Source organism: Manacus candei, unplaced genomic scaffold (genome assembly GCF_025592945.1).
Source record: "Manacus candei isolate 608988 ecotype Guabito, Panama unplaced genomic scaffold, ASM2559294v1 h1tg000017l, whole genome shotgun sequence".
In the NCBI taxonomy this organism is placed as follows: Eukaryota; Metazoa; Chordata; class Aves; order Passeriformes; family Pipridae; genus Manacus; species Manacus candei.
In genome coordinates this window covers 25,646,562-25,663,572 of record NW_026138065.1, presented here as the reverse complement: position 1 = coordinate 25,663,572, position 17,011 = coordinate 25,646,562, and positions in this window count along the sequence as shown.

Sequence of the window (17,011 nt, the reverse complement as noted above, 5' to 3'; positions counted from 1 at the left end):
TGGCTGAACCGGCTCTACATCCCATGGCACTCCCCCATGGGTTTGCTGGAAATTTTCCCTATTTTCCTTGCTGAAAAGGGTCGAGAGCCACACAGGGTTGAGAGCTGGGATTCCATCAGCACCAGAGCCCCTGCAGCAACCAGAGCGTGTGGCTCCTGCGTGTGTGCAGGGGACCCTCCAGACAAGGGATTTCCCATAAATGCGTTCCCCTGGTCACAGTGCCCACTGTGCTGGGCACCCCACGCCTTCCCATGGCGTGTGTGGGAGCACTGGCACAAGACTCCCTTGTCTCTGCATTGCTCTGGAATGGGAGCACCTCAGAAGACATGCCAGATGCCTGCCCAGGCCCAGAAGAGGACCTTGGTCAAGCCTCCTGGAGAGCAGGCACAAGGCTCCCACAGCACAAATCCTGCTGCTCCCAACAGCCGCCTGCATCAGCTCTGGAGTGTCCAGCCCAGCAGGGCTGCACTTGGGTGACAGGAATCAGAGCCTCATCAAAGCATCTGCAGGCGCTGTAGCTTTTTCACACGAGTGAAAAGGGAGAGGGGGGGGCAATCCCCCACACTGGCACTGCAAGGAGCATCCTGGAGAACAGCTGGAGTTGATGGTGCACCCAAATGAGGTGACAGCTGCTGCTGTGTCTCAGACCAGGAACATTTGGCAGGCTGAGTATGGCCCAGCAGCACTGCTGGCATGCCATGCCAATGAGGAACCCCCAGCTCCAGAGGAGGATTCACATCTACCCAAACACAGGCATTGTACAGGGAGCAGCCAGGATCATGCCATTAGATGGGGCTATAGTTAAAGGTTTGGATTTGTAAATTATGTTTCGGACTCTGAGTGGGACTTGGCCACCAGCAGCAGGTAAGTACTGGCCATCTCTACCTTGGTCTGACCCTCTGCCACAGGGGGGGAATGTTTCTGGGATGCAGAGGCATAGCAAGGAGGGATGGGAGTCCCACAGAGTCCACGGGAAGCTGTAGGTGGGAAAAGTTACCAAATTGTCTGTGTTGCAAGGTTTATCCACTCTGATTTTTCTGTAATACTCCTTGTTTTTCCCTGGTGCAGTACACAGATCATAGCAATGGGAAAGACCTCTGGCAAAGGAAGATGCCTGGTGCTAATCTACCCGTGGGCTCCTTCTGGATTACAGAATGAATGTCCCCAATTCCTGACCTAAACTAGAGAACTGTCAAGGCTTCAAGTACTGGTTAAATGCTTAGGAAAAAAAAATAATCTGTCTGAAGACTTTGAAGCTCCAAAATGATGCCAAGCTGAGCAATCCCTGGGGGCATCAGCATCTTCACGGCACTGATGGGGAGGATGAGACATGCAGTGCAGTTTGCACAGGGTTTGCCAAGCCACAGTGAGATGCCTTTATCGTGGGGCCATCCCATCTCTTTTGCCATGCAAGCTCAGGTGCCTTCACAGAGCTTGAAGAGCCACCAGAGGCAGAGGAGCTGGGCTGGCCCTCACCCCAGCAGCATCAGCATCTCTCCTACCAAGTGGTAACTACTGGATTATAAGCCACAAAACCAAGCTGCAGGGATGTCCACTGGCCTTCTCCCTGCACAGGCACGTTCTGTGTAGCAGAAATCCTCTTCCTAGCATGCAAATTACTTCCTAACAAGCAGTTTAGTTCCAGCCCTTACCCCCTTTTGAGGACACGAGCGCCCAGGAATAGCTGCTGACAATGCTATCAGAAAATGCCAGGATTTTTGGCAGCGCTCACAGCGTGCCACATCCTGTTATTTGTGGGAATAAAGCCATTTAGCCAGGATGAGAGGAAGAAGGGGTGCCCTCAGCCTGCACCCAAACCCACTCTGCTCTCCTGGCACCTGAAGGGGAGGACATTTTGCAGAGCCATGCTGGGCCATCCTGGTCTCTGGGAAGGATGGAGAAGGCTGGCCGAAATCCACTGTGCTTTGCCAGGGACCACCACACCAGCACCTGGTCATGCCCAAGGGCATGGGGCATCACCAAGGCTAACACCAGTGACTAAAAAACCAGCCCTTCCCATATTTCATAAAGTATGGATGACCAGACATGGACCAGAACAAGGAAGCACAAGGCTGTTTGAGCAGGCAGCACACGTGCCTGTATGAGGGAGGCGAGCAGGAAAAGAAATAGGAAGTGGAGACAAAGAATTTCCGCAACATCCCTCAAAACTGCTTCCTGCACGTGGAGAGTCAGGAAACACAGAAGAGATGCCCAGCCCAGGCTGAGCAGGGCCCCAGACAGCCTCCAGGGACACAGACTAAAGTACAGGGAAATAGATGGAAACTTACAGCCCACATCCAGAGTAAAAATTCCACCTGATGTGTCAAGAACCTTGGATTCGGGAAGATTAATGCATATGTACTAGACCTCAGAAAACAGGCAGACCAAACTCTGCAGGACCCGTATCTAATCTACACCCCAGCCCAGCAGCAAAGCCCCTCCCAGCAGCCCAGCGAGGAGTCAGCCACCAGCAATGTCACTGATCCTCTCTGAGCCTGGAGGGGGAACCCCTCATTTCCACTCTCACCCTTTGCTCCAGGAGGAAAACAGGGAGCCAGATTACTTATGAGTTGAGAAATGCCATGTATGGATAAATAACTCAGTCTCAACCTGGGGGCAGAAAGGCTGGAGCTGCAGGAGATGCCTTAATTCCTTGCAGCAAGCCGGAGGAGCTGGTGGCTGCCAATGCACTTATCTGCATCCCACAGCAGCAGGTGACATCTCACATCCCCCCAAAGCGTTGCTGACCAATGCCTGGGTTTTCAGCAAATTGCAGATAATATTTTTCCCGCTTCCATGGAAAGTTTTGGATTTACCCATGCTGTTAGGAAGCAGAGCTGCCCAGTGCATTGGTTTCCTGGCCCTACCATCCCCATTTGCCTGCAGTTGGCAAGCCCTGCTCCAGAAGCAGGGCCTGGCCTTACAAATATTTTATCCTTAGGTATTGGAAGGGTGGGTTGTCAGAGCATCTTTTTGAAAGCCTCTGTTTAATACATGCAGCTATGAAAAATTTTGACTGTTAAATTAATTTCATGTTAAATTTCTCCTCATTTTATGGGCTATTAATTTTGGGTTTCTTCTGGTTTTTGTGGCTGGCAACCTCCTGCTCAAGGCTGCTAAATTAAAAGATTTCATTGAGGTTTGTTAAATAAACCTCTTCCTATCAGACTATTAAGTGGGAGGGTTTTTTAGTCTTTTCAGTTTCTTCAGTTTTAGGGTTTTTTTAGTTTATTCATGATATTCACCAGCTTCCCACTAACCATGTCTGCTTTACTTGGAGCCCTCATGTTTTGCTGGTGGCCGAATACACTGAACACCCGTGTGTTGTTGGGAGCACCTCTCACATGTGGGGTGGGACCAGCTGCTGTCATCAAAGGCAGTGTGACACAGTACGGAATTTTGACATGGGATTATGCCTTTTTTCCCCCTCGATCTGTTTGACAGTAGATGGTTAATGCCTGTAGTCGAAAGCGCTTCATTAGGCAGCTCATTAGTTAATCATGCTTCTCCTGTCCCCTGCATGTGACAAGGGGAGCTGAAGAATCTATGGGAATTATTTAAATCACCCACATCCCTGCACCTAAGACTTAAATACCCTGACAGGCAAAGAAGTGTTAATACTTACAACTTCCTGGAGTCTTCCCAGCGTCGCTACTGTACACCACAGTATTAATAAGACCAAAAGTAATAATGGTTAACACTGCAGCTAGTTAAAAAAGGGGGCTTTTTAAGCATTGATTTGTCAGGAGGATGAGAAGATTTTATGCATTGTCAGAAAACCAGCTCAGTAAAGCTGCCCTCATGCAAATACTTGGCCGTGCTTTATTGTAAGAGCACAAAGCAAGGAGGCTGCTCTTGACAGCAACTTACTGCGGGGTTGCAGTGGGAGAGTCACAGCTCAGCTGAGAGGGAATGAACATACAGCAAGGGGGTGGGTTCTTCTGTAAAAAGAACCCAGGCACGAGTGAGAGAGATGACATTGCAGCTGTTTGGTTTTCCTCAACCTGTTGACCAGATGTGCCAGCTGTGAGCTGACAAGATTTCTTGGCTTTTAGATGTTCCCCTTTTCCTTCCCACAATAAACAGCAAAGAGGATCAGCGTGGTTAAATCCCATTTCTATGCATAAAGATGCAACTGACCCCAGATATGTGAATCCTCTCTAGCATACAGCCCTGCCATGTTGCCCCTACGGCACCCAGCCATGCATACAAGTGACACAAGAGGTGAACCACGTCTGAAAGTCCCCACCAAGGCTTTACCCAGTGCCAAAGAATACCTCAAAGCTTCAGCTGTAAGAGTAACCTCTAATGGTTCATTTTAAACCTTTTTTATCTCAATATATAAGTCTCTGATGCTGGATTTGTGCAGATTTTCAGCAACCACATTACACTCTGCTTACACACTGTACACCCAAGGAATACATTTGGTTTTGAAGGAGCACACATCACATCTTTAGTTTTCAGTGAAAGAGTCTATGGCCCTTGAGGAAAAGAAATTTGGGAAAGTGAACTTCCAGATGCAATTTCATAGAATCATAGAATGGTTTGGGTTGGAAGAGACCTTAGAGATCGTCTAGTTCCAAACCCCCTGCTATGGCCAGGGCACCTTCCACTAGACCACGTTGCTCAGAGCTCCATCCAACCTGGCCTTGAGTACTTCCAGAGATGGGGCATCCACAGTGTCTCTGGGAAACCTGTTCCGGGGCCTCACCACCCCCATAGTAAAGAATTTCTTGCTAATATCTAATGTAAACCTACTCTCCGTCAGTTTGAATCCATTTCCCCTTGTCCTGTCGCTATGTTCCCTGTATGTGCAAGGAAGAGGAGCAGCCCTCAGCAGCAGCCACATAAAAACCCAGTAGGTGTCACAACTTGGTTGCCTGTCATGCAGAGGACCTCACTTTACTACTGGTCCCAGTGGCACTGGGGAGGGAGGAACTGGGTGCAGGTGAGCACTTCCCCAGTTGGTCACTTGTGGGGAGGAGTTGGGCATTTACTGTTTTTAAATAAAACTGAGAGTCTTCCTCTCCGAATTGTAAGGGCCATCAGTAGGGTCTCTGGTGCTCTCTGCGGGCCCTGGCACTGTGCCAAGGGTGTGTTGGGGCTGGGATGGGAAGGAGATGGGTTGTCACAGTGCCAGATGGGCACTCTTGCTGCTCCGTTTCACCACGAGTTTTGCATTGTTTGGCAGGGGCAGCACCATCCGTCAGGAAGGTTCTTAATGCCTTCCTTTGATGAGGGCAGCAGAGATGCTGCTCACACAACAAGGAATGCTGAGTCCCTAAGGATGAACCCATAACCTCCACTGCAGCTACTGTCTTGGGGCCGGGCTTCCCACAGGGCACTGTGATCGTCAGAGTGATCATCCCAGGAGGGAGAGTATGAAAAAGCAGCGTTTTTACCCTTGTGACTGCAGAGACGGATCCAGGAGAGCTGCCAAGGGCCTTGCAGTATGCACCTGAGCCACCCCCTCCCGTCTCCTGAATTCTCATGTGGCCCTATTGCCATTGCCCTCCCTCCGTGCCCAGTGTCCCACCTCCTCCCAAAGCATCCTCACCAGACCTCTCTGTTCACAACCACATTCCACTGGGGCTGGGATGTTGGGATGCTGGGATGCTGAACTGCTTGGTTTCACTAAGAGCTGTTCAGTACCCATGAGGAAAAAAGAGGGGGGACTGGAGTCCTAGTGAAAAATATGATGGCAACAAAGTGCTATTATAGCCACAGCACCTAGTTATTAAGGAGAGGCAGGGAGAAGCAACATCTTTTATAGGACCAATTTATAGCTTTGGAAAAACAGGCTTATGGGCCCAGGCACCCTCTCACAGGAGAATGTATGTGCTTCCTCTCGGGCAACATCCATTAAAGGGATGTACTTGGACAGGGTGATGAGGAGCAGCAGCACAAAATCCTAAAATAGACACAACAATGCTTCTTTCTGTCTGGCTCAGCTTGCACTGGAGTTTCTGCTACTCCTCTAGTAACTCGCCCAAGGAGAGATGTTTTCCTCCAGCACCATACCCACCTCCTTCCCAAAGCTGGCTCAATGTGGTGTGCTCAGGCTGCAGAGCCATTCCTGCCATGCAGCTCAGTGCTTTCTTGTCATTTCTGGAGGCTTTTCAAACAATATTCCCCCTCACAGGGCTTCCAGGCTTCTCATCTCCCCTTGTCAGCCTTTGCATTATGCATGTAAATTCGAGTGATGGCCATGGCAGGAAATTTCGCATCCCAAGGAGTAGGATAAGGACCAGGGAAAACCCAGATCACAATGCAGGAAAACTAATGGGGATGGCAGAGGGAGGTAATAGGTGCTAAATTCTGACTTAGGAAGTCAGACAGACACTGAGTGAGCAAACACAGATGGATGGAAACAAAAAACCATTTTCGTCTCTGAAATCCCGTCCTTTTATATAGTCAGCTTCTGCTGCAGAAGGGAGGAGGGATGGGGAAAGGACTGGGAAGACAGGAGATAAGCAGAGCAGTACAACTGGAGGTCCCTAAAGGAGACTGCAGTCCCCTGGGGTGACATCCAGCTTTCTGTTCCCAGCCTTGTCCCACTGAGCTATATAATTTATTCTAGAGATTTTATTTAAATTCTAGTCCAATATCCGTGACTTTTGGTCTATTCCTTGCTGTTGCCATCAGTGCCTGTACATCAGGACCTGCTACCCCAACACAGCACAGAGCAATACCTTGACTGTGCTCCCACATGAAAGACTTGGCAGGCTCCCTGCCATTCTTGGACAAGCCAAATATGCTGTCCTTTGATTTGTTTCAGACACACCAGCCATAAACCTCAGCCTCTGGCCTCTTGCTTTCCTTTGATATGTCTGGCTCAGAGGAAGGAAGGGATCCATTTTTTGCTGTGCCAGGTAGCCTCAGCACATCTGCTGAGTAAATAACCACAGTTTCTCCCTTTGCTACCCAAAATCACCTCCCAGTCCTGTCATCTTCCCCTTTTCATCCCCAGTTGTCATTTTCTGCAGGTGAGTGGTCAGGGCTGGGTGCTCAGGTAAAGCTGCAGTGACCTGCTCTGTCACTCAGTGCCAGACATCACAGCAGCCAGAGCCCAGCCAGGTGGGTGCTGGGACAGTCACTGCCCTCGGAAGCACTGCCAAAGGTGCAGGTTCCTGTGAAAACCTCCCCTTGGGCTCCAGGTATTCCATGCTGTTGGAAATGGAGCCCTGTGTTCTGTTAAATCACTTTTTCCCCTGCACACAGGCACCCTACTACATCCCTGAATTGACTCTGTGCCCCAGGCAGCTTTTGTCCTGTACGAGTCCTGTACCCCCAACTCTTCATCCCTTATTGCTGAAAGAAAACTGCTCAAACTCTCTCCATGCACACCAAGTAACTCCTCACTACATTCCTCAGTATCACTGCTCCCTGAATAGATGCATAATGGGCAGAAACAATTTTCAATTACATTAACAAAGTAATCAATTACAGAAGCATCCTAGAATGGTTTGAGTTGGGAGGGACCGTAAAGATCACCTAGTTCCAATCTATACTAGACTGGATTGCTCAAAGCCCCATCCAACCCGACCTTGAACACTGCCAGGGATGGGACATCCAGAACTTCCCTGGGAAACCTGATCCAGTGCCTCACCATGCTCACAGTAAAGAATTTTTTGCTTATATCTAATCTAAATCTACCCTCTGTCAGTCTAAAGCCATTCCCTCTTTTCCTGTCACCACAGGCCCTTGCAAAAAGTCTCTCTCCAGCTTTTTTATAGGTCCACTTTAGGCACTAGGAGGGGCTATAAGGTCTCCCTGAAGCCTTCTCCTCTCCAGTCTGAACAACTCCCCAGTTCTCTCAGCCTGTCTTCATAGGAGAGGTGCTCTAGTCCCCTAATCATCTTCCTGGTCATCCTCTGGACTCCCTCCAGCAAGTTCATGTCGTTCTTGTGTTGGGGGCTCCCAAGTTGGATGCAGCACTCCAGGTGAGGTCTCAAGAGGGCAGAGTAGAGGGGCAGAATCACCTCCCTTGAAATGTTGGCCACACTTCTCTTGATGCAGCCCAGGATATGGTTGGTTTACATGTCCCACTGAAGTCACTGCAGAGTGCATGCTGGCTGGAGAGCAGGACTTGGCCAGGTCCCCACGACCATGCCTCCCACATCCTTGCCTTGCTGGCAAGTGGAGTACCTGCTGTATTAGCCGGCAGAATGTTTTCCTCGATGTAGCTGTGCCTCCAGAGTGGCTCTGGTGGCACTCTTACTAAGCAGTACTAAGAAGAAACCTCAGTATACGAGAAACCTGCTGTTATGATGGGAATTTGGTGCATTTACCCAAAACAGCTTCAACCATTTTCACTACAACTGATGCTCTCTGACTTTTTCGAGCAGCTGAGTGGAGGAAGGTAGCCTGGTGTCTGTCAATCCTGCAGCACCCTGTGAAAAGCAGACTTTGCTTGGTGCAGCCTTGAGATGTTTTTTCCTTGAGCATTCCATTGTGTTGACCATTGTGTTGCTGATGAAAGGAAAATTTTCCTAATGGAGCATGCAGATTAAAGCAGTTCTGCTCAGGGATGGATTTTTTCTGGAACATCTTTAAAAGAACACCACTGCCCTTCCATTTTCGTCCATGAAATACTCAGAATTTATCAGCCTGTTGCATGGATGCTCTGCTTTTCAAGTAGCCATTGCCTATAGTTTTGATCACTGTCTTTCTTGTGTCTGCAAGAAGTCGTTTGTGCAGTTAAAGCAACTTCAATGTGAACATGAAGGGTTGTTTTATCAACTGTTTGCAGAGATGGATGTGGAAACAGGGTGACTAGCCTGGTAAGAGGAAGGTTGACCTCTTAGCTGGAGCACAGGGCTGGGAACGTCCCACTCTGCTTCTCGTCTCTCAGATGAAAAGGAGCAAGATACCTCACCTTACCTGTGTCCAGCCCAGGTAGAATGGTGTTTATAGTCTTCCCAATTAACTAGAGCACATTTACACATTAATTAGCTCTTGCTTTGTGCCTAGAAACCCCTGTTATATTTGTAGCCTTTATTACATTCTTCTGTCAATGGGACATCTCCCGTTCACTGCTGTCTGTGGGTGAGGGTAAAGGTGTCTGGATGAATGCGAAAACAGGAGACAAGATGGCTCAGTTCATCCTTAGGGCTGCATTTCTGCCACAGAGATGCTGTGTAACCTTGGAGAATAATAACAACAGAAAATAACAAGCCTTTCACACAGGGAAGTTATGAAAAATTGAGCTGCTTCTGAAAGAAATAGAGAGTAGCTCGAAGGAGAGTTAAAGTGGTCTGCTTGGCTGTGACAGCCCCATAACCCCTAAGCTTCCAGCATATTCTTTCAGCACTTCTTCAGTGGCTCTAAAGCATCCTTTCAGCCCTTTCCATCTCTGCAGCTGGAGCCAGCTTCACACACACTCAAATATCCTGGGTGGTAGCATCCCTGCAATCCAGCCAGCAGCTCACGCACAGCTGTTAATGCCGAATTTGCAGACTGGCATTGCAAACACAGAAGGTTTGCAAGGGCATCATTGGCTGTTGGGGAGGAGAGAAAAATCATCCCCTTCTCCTTCCTTCTCATTTCTGCCTGCCTGAAATGAGGTCTAGGTACTGAACATCTGCTTAATGTACCAGTCAAGCAGGGACATGCTCTCCTTGTTTATTGCAGAGCCACGGTTGCAGAAAGCCGAGTTTTGATGTATAGCCTGGAGACACGCACGTGGCTCTGGCTTCCCAGCTGGAGCCGCAGTGGGGCAGGGAAGGGAAAGCAGCAGTAAGAAATATGGGGATGCAGGTTATGGCAGAGCATCCACAGATTATCTGAAACCATTCAGCAGCGTTGGTCCTCCAGGGGCATCTGCACAGCCGGGTGCTGCCTGTCCCAGCCAGGGTTAAGCCTCTGTCTTCAGAGCCCAGCATCACTGAGGCACAAGGAGATGCACCTATCACAGTGGAGATACAGTAGCAGACAGCAGAGATAACTTCTTTCAGCAAAGCATAGTGATAAATAGAGAGCAAATAGTCCATTGCATGCTGATTTCCCGTGAGGATCAATTAACTGTAGTTAAAAAATATATTTTTAATGTCATAATCGTCAACTGTCACTAGCTGATCGCAGACACAAAGGGGAGCCAAAATCCTCCTTCAAAGATGTTAGTTCCTCAGAAAAAAAAACAGTTTTGGCTGCTGACATTGGCACCACGCAGCCCTGTACCCTACAGAGACAGAGGGACTGACAGGGGTGACACCGAGAACTGGTCTAATACCAAAAGAGCGGTAGGATATCTTATGAAATGAAATATGCTTATTTAGCTACCTCTAAACAAGGTGGGTGTATTTCCCACTGTTTGAATCTGTTCAGCAATGTAATATCATCACTATTATCATCTAGGCCAGCATTTAAAGCAGCAAGGGAGTTCAACGACGTTGTTGAAAGCCGATTTCCATCAGCAGGATTGCACTCCTCTCTGAGCATCCCAGGAGAGACCTCCATGGTCCCACCTGAATTCCTGCTCTGCCAGCAGTGGAGCATGATTATGGCTTTCAGAGGACTTGTCATAAGAGGAGGGTGCATTTCAGAAGCTCTCCGGGGTGAACGTCACACAGGGGTTGGTGGCTCTTTGGGGCATGTTGCAAACAGTAACTGGTGTCCCAGACCCACTGCAAGGGCATAAAAGCAGTGACCTTATCTTTAGGAGAGAAGACAAAAATGCAGATGTGATGCAACTTGCACAAAACTATTGAGAAAGTCATTCCTGGAGCAAGACTGGGAAGGGAAAACCTGCTCCTGGGCTCACAGGGTGGATCTGGGCGTCTTTTGCCCCAGTGCTGGCTGCATACTAGGAAAGATCTTCTCCAGTCCTCATCTTCTGCTTGTATCTCCACCACACTTCTGCTCCACCCTGTGGTTTGTTGTGCTTGGTCCTGAGTTTATTTGATAAGAATAATATAATAATAATAGAAGCCACTTCTAGCAGGCTTCCCCTCAATGTGTGAAGCACGAGTCATAGCTGTGGCATTGTATAAATACCAATGGGTAGAGGCTTGTTTATTTTTATTTTTATTTTGGCTGCCTCCACCCCATAGCTCCGTATGTTACTAAATTTTACTCAGGAGCAGAGATTTGGCACCTTGGTCCAGCAGCTCCCAGCATCCATGGGATACAGCAACAGGTACAGTGTGAACCTCTACATTACTGGTATAAAAGCAGCAGCAATTCAGGACCAGTGCATCATAATTAAGCCAATTCACCGAGGAAATGATTAGTGCCAGGCTATATCCTGAGGATAGTAGTCGCATAGTGATAAATAAAAGTAGTTTTACGTGATGCTAAACAGCTTACTCTGGGCCTTGTCTGCTACCTGTTTACCTTGCTTAATAGTGAGATCCAGTCAGAATCCGATATTTCTGTGCCCTGGCAGAGCCCATTTAAGCTAGTCTTGGGGAAAAAAGCAATATGGATGTGGTAGGGAGAGAGATATAATGAAAAAGGAGCAGAGAAACACTAATGTAAAACAGGATTTCAGAACTCAGGAATCACAAACACAGCCAGTACCAACCCTCCCATACCATTCCCCAGTATCCATTAGGGGATGATTTGATGCCATGAAAGCTGCAGGTGGGCTTGCCTTGGTCACCTGCATTTGTTGCAGGCATGAGACCTCCATGAGCTATTCCCAACTGGCCCACAGGAGCAATCATCACCCAGCTGCTTCACAAAAGGGTGCTGGGGTGGGCATTGAGGGGGGCTAGGGGCACCATTTGGTGTGACCCTGGAGCCCTGGGGCAAAGCTGACTGCAGACATGCTCTCAGCAAAGTGGGAATGGAGGCAGGACCATCTCCAGCTGGACCTCACAGCCTGCACACATATCTTACATTGAGGAAGACCTCTAGGTTTCACTGGTACCACCTCAGCCAGCCTGGCTGTGGACAAGGCTCCTTCTGTTGGTCAAGTATTAGAAAGTATTTTAGTTTGGTGGTGTACTTTCCTGGAGGCCCTGAATTAAAGCACTTTTCCTAGGAATTTTCATGTACTGTTTTAATTTTTAAATCCTCTGTGCAGGTTTAGCAGTTTAAACTACCTCACACTGCATTCCCCTCAGGTGTACTGGGCAGGGTCCTGGAGTCAGAGAAAGAAATGACACCTACCCATGTAAGCTCCAGCTTGGAGATGGATACACATAGTCCTTAAGCTGGAAGATGAAAGTACAAGTAGTTCTCCTGGTTCTGCCTTCATCCAGCTGGAAACCACATCTTTGTGTGACTCCAAATCAACCCAGGAGCCGAATGAAACTGGGCACTTGCTCTGTTGCTGGCTTTACTGTACCCCATTCCTCATCTCCCTCACACCCCATCTCTGCAAGCTGGAAGCTGAGGTGCACACCTTGACTCTGAGCTGCTCTGCAGAGCATGTGCTGGAATCCCAATAGGACGGAAGAGTGTCAGAGAAACAAAATGAATTTTCTAATATTTAATAGAAGATATCCACGAAAGAAGTAATCATTAGAACTGTGCTGTGCCTGCCTCAAAACTGCAAAGGCAGCCCTCGGAGGAAATGAGGAGAGGGTAGGAGAGAGCAGGCGCATGCACGGGAGGGAGAGAAATCACCGTTCAGCACTTCACACCCTCTAAACAAAGTGCCTGGGCTGGCCCCTGGTGGCTGTGGCTTGGGTGATGACCATGAGCTCCACGGTTTGGTTAGTGCCATTTTAATAGCTGCTCATCTGCAAAAATGTCCCTTCTTTCTGAAGAATCCATGTAACTTTTGCCACTTTTTAAAAGAAAAATAAAGGAAAGGCAACAATAGCAAGTAAACCTAAGGCAACCAACCTTTACCAGACCTACAGAAAAAGAAATTATAAATATATAGATATATAAAGCTAGCAGCAACCTTCCATCATAATACTCCATTCCTCACCCCTTGTGACTTTGGTATGAGATTGAGGAAGCTATTTTTAATATGCTAAAATATATCTTTATAATAAATAATATAGTATTATTTAAGCATAAAAAGAGCATCTGTCCAACCTCATGTGTTTAAACAATAACATTATAATAAATTTTAATATGCATATATATAATTGCACATACTTCACAACACTATATTTACAATAAATATATGTATATATAACATTTTTATATAACATATAATTTGTAATATACTTTGAGCAAATAGCATACATTATTATTTACACATATAAACACCACATGCCTGACCTCTTACCAAAGTTAGAAGGTGAGAGGAATTGAGTGCTGTGAGGGAAGGATGCTGCCAGCTTGAGAGGACAGAGCCTTCAAGTGTCAAGTCACCACAGAAGCTGTGGCACCTGTAGAAACAAGGCATGTCTTCCTCACCACAGGAAAAGCCAGGAACTGGGTGGATGCAGAGGCAGGAGAGGGAGCCTGTGCATGGGGAAGATGTGCACACTGCTCCTTTCAGACAGGACGTGCGACAGTATTTCTGATTTACAGAAAGCAAGGCTGTGGATGCGGCAGAGACGAGCAGGGTGATGCAGCAGGGAAGGCAAGAAGCTTTACAGCAAGCATGTAATTATGTCTTCCTGATTTGTAGAGAGCACACAAGTCATAGTGACACGGAGTTTGAGTGACCCAGGTTTCCCCGTACTCGGGGTCACGAGCTCGGTGTGTTGGGTGCTGGGAGCACCTGCCCTACCTGCACAGCAGCCGGGCAGGAGGAAGGTCAGGCCAGCCTCAGGAACAGTGTGCCCAGGCCGAGAGCATCCTGGCATTAGCCCTGTATTTTACAGCATCTTCTGAGGCTCAGGTAAGTAAGGTTAGAGGGACAAACTCAGTGCCAGCAGCAGCAGGCAGTGGAGCCAGAGCAGCTCCTCATCAGCATGGCGGGAACAGATGTGTTTCTATGGAGCTGTTATGCCCCGGCTCCACGATGCTCGTGGGTGCACTATAACCCCTCTCTGCACCCGTAGCCAGGTTTTTCACATTACAGATAGTGGCTGCTGTGCTGTGTGCTCTTCTAGCAATACCCACAGTGGCTTAAAAATAGGCTGTACACTGTTGTGAACTTGAATGCTACCCTATTAGTGTTTATTAATTTATTGAATAAACACTAGCAAGGTTAGATGCTGTCTGTGGCTTTGGTTTCTTTTTTCCACAGCATTCAAAGCAATTACTTTCATGAAAGCAAATGGTCCATTTAGCTGGAGAACATATAAGGCAGAAATGAGATCAGATTCCTGAACAGATGTGCCCTCCTCTAGAGGGATTCAGTGTCTGCGAGGCTTCAAGCTGACACCAGGCAGAAAACATCTCTTAACTCCACTACGTTTGAGCTGCACAGCAGAGCTGGAGGTTCTATCAAAGAGCCAGCTCTGTAACTCCAAAACAAGGGCAAGTACCATAATTTTAAATCATTTCATGTACCAGGGAATGGGAGGAGAGAAGGGTGTCTTTTTCATGGCGATGGCATCACCATAAAAACCCCTAACCCCAATCCACTAAAGGAGTCCCTCTTCCTCAACAACGCAGGCAAAGAAAAATGCTTTTGCTCTTATTTTTTGCACACATAGGCCTGAAGAGGGGGCTGGAGGGAGCCAACAACAACTACTGCACGTTCACACACTGTGTAACACTCTCTTGGTTGGTGCTTTGTTGTCTCAGGAAACACCTGAACTCCACACCCAGCTCAGTCCCAGATCAAGTCAGGGTTAAGGCACAACTCTCTCGTGTCAGTTCAGTGACTACTCAGAGAAACAGCACTGCTAACCACAGCTCAGGTTATGCCCTGGGAATATGGCAAAACCCTCCTGACACAACTGACCTCAATTGTGCCAGTTATCTTCCGGGAGACAGTGCATACATCCTCAGCAACAAACCAACACCCTGGACGTTCCCTGTTGTTCACATCTGCCTGTCAGAGTCCCAGCTCACACTCCATCCTCCTGGGAGAGTGCTGGCATCAGCCTGGTACCCCCTGTGCTCCATATGCCTGCCCACACACCCAGGACCTGCTGTAGACGTCCCCCCTCCTCTGCACATCTTCTCTGGCCCATGCCCTCAGCCTCAGTGGGGTGCAGATGGAAGGAGGCACAAAGGAAAAGCCATCATCCACGCGCTGTGGAGACAGCCCCTCTGGGCAAAGCACGTCAGCAAGCCAGCACACGGAAGCTTCCGTGGCCGCTGCCAACTCCCTGCCCGCTCCAGAGCCAAGCCAAAGCCCAAGGTCTCAGGGATACGCACGCCTCAGCCTGGCAACTCTCCCGTGCCCCAAATTAGCAGGCATGGAGGCCGTTTGAAGCGGTTCCAGCCTTTAGATGTAGGGACACGCAGCCCCTCAGCGGTAACCGGTCCTGGGGATGCATCCAGCTGGGACGCCCATCCTGCCATCCACGATTCGTGCTCGCGCTCCTCACGGCCGGCATCCGTGCCCATGTGTTCACCTGGCAGCCTTCCCACCCACGGGGGCTCAGCTGCCAGGCAATGATGCATTTAGAGAGGGAGGCCTGAGCAGGACTGTAAATACTGTTCCTTCAGCCTGCCTCCTCCTCCAGTACATGGAAAAGAACGGGGCGTCTCTCACCTGATGACTGCCGAGCTTTCTCAGCCTGTCCTCTCCTCAAAGCAGTCACAAAGTAAAGGCACAACTCCTACCAACTTCAACAGACACTAAGGAAAACTAAAGTAGTTAAACTTTAGAAATCTCTTGCAAATCTAGGCTAGCAGGAGAGGAGATGAACTGGTCGTGAGCAAAGGGTGGTAGGGGCAAACCCACGGATTAACATTTATCACTGAGGCACGTGGAATGAGCTCGCACTCACACCAGGACGTATGTGCAACAGACATTTCCCAGTTGGGTTTCACTTGGGACGCTTCCATGGAACAGCACATATATAAATGCAAACATTGTGCAAAGAGGAGGTGAGGGCAGGCTCCTCAAGGGAGGGGGACAAGAACGCTCAGTCCTAACACCATCAGGAGACACAAGTGGTTTCCAGAGCTGTAGAGATTTTTTTTTTTCCTTTTTCGGCCTTTTTTTTTTATTTTACTTCTTAAATCTTTCTGACATCACAGGAGCTTTTAGTAACATAAAGCACCCCTGCTGCTAGGGACCCTGCTGTGTGTAATAGCATGCCTACAGAAGGAGATGAGGGGGATGCTGCTGGCAGGGGACAATACAGCAGAGAATGTGAGTGCACTGTCTCAAACCACGAGCTTCGTGTAAGCCTACAAATGTGTTATCCAGAGATGGACAGAAAATCCAGGCTTATTTCTCACTGAAGAGCAACCGTGACACCGACTTGGAGAGCACACACACACTGCCTTTGACCCCAACCTCGTCTTTTGTGGGATTTTACCCAAGTGTCCTGATCTTTGGTGTTGCTGCTGCAAAGGGACAAGAAGCACCATCATCAAGGAAAAAGCAGAAAGCTTTGGCCTAGGCATACTGCAACTGAGAGTATTCCCCGAGCCTCAGCATTTGGCAGCTGTTTCTCAGAATCAGACCATACTCTTCATTTAAAATAAATAACTTCTTGTATATTTATTTAGTTGTGATCATGTAACAGGTAAAATTGCCAGGGATAGCAAGTAGGAGGCAATCAAAAAAACCCCTCACACTTACAGCTACAATTCATTCTGTCTTTCCCCATTTATTCAGAATTACTCCATCACCGACAGCCCTGTACAGGAAATTCTTGGATAAAGAAAAGGTGGTACCTATCTCCTACAAAGATCACACTTGCTGTTATTGAGGGGGTTTTGTGCAATTTAAAAAAAAATAAATTAGATTTTCTTAAAATCCCCCATGCACGGGCCAGGAAGTTGAGCAAGGGTGGTGTAAATCAGAGGAAACACAGGTGCCCCTGGGACAACACCCAGAAACCAACTTTCTGTGCAGAAAGTGCCTCTGAAATCACAACTTCTGTGCAGTGGGAAGTGCAAAAGTCATCTACGAGGGCAAGAGGAGAAAAAGACACCTCCTTACCCATGTGTTCCTTCTTGATCCTACTTCTCCACATGTAGCCCCTGAAACACCCGTAGTAGATACTTGGCCATACACCAGATCTCT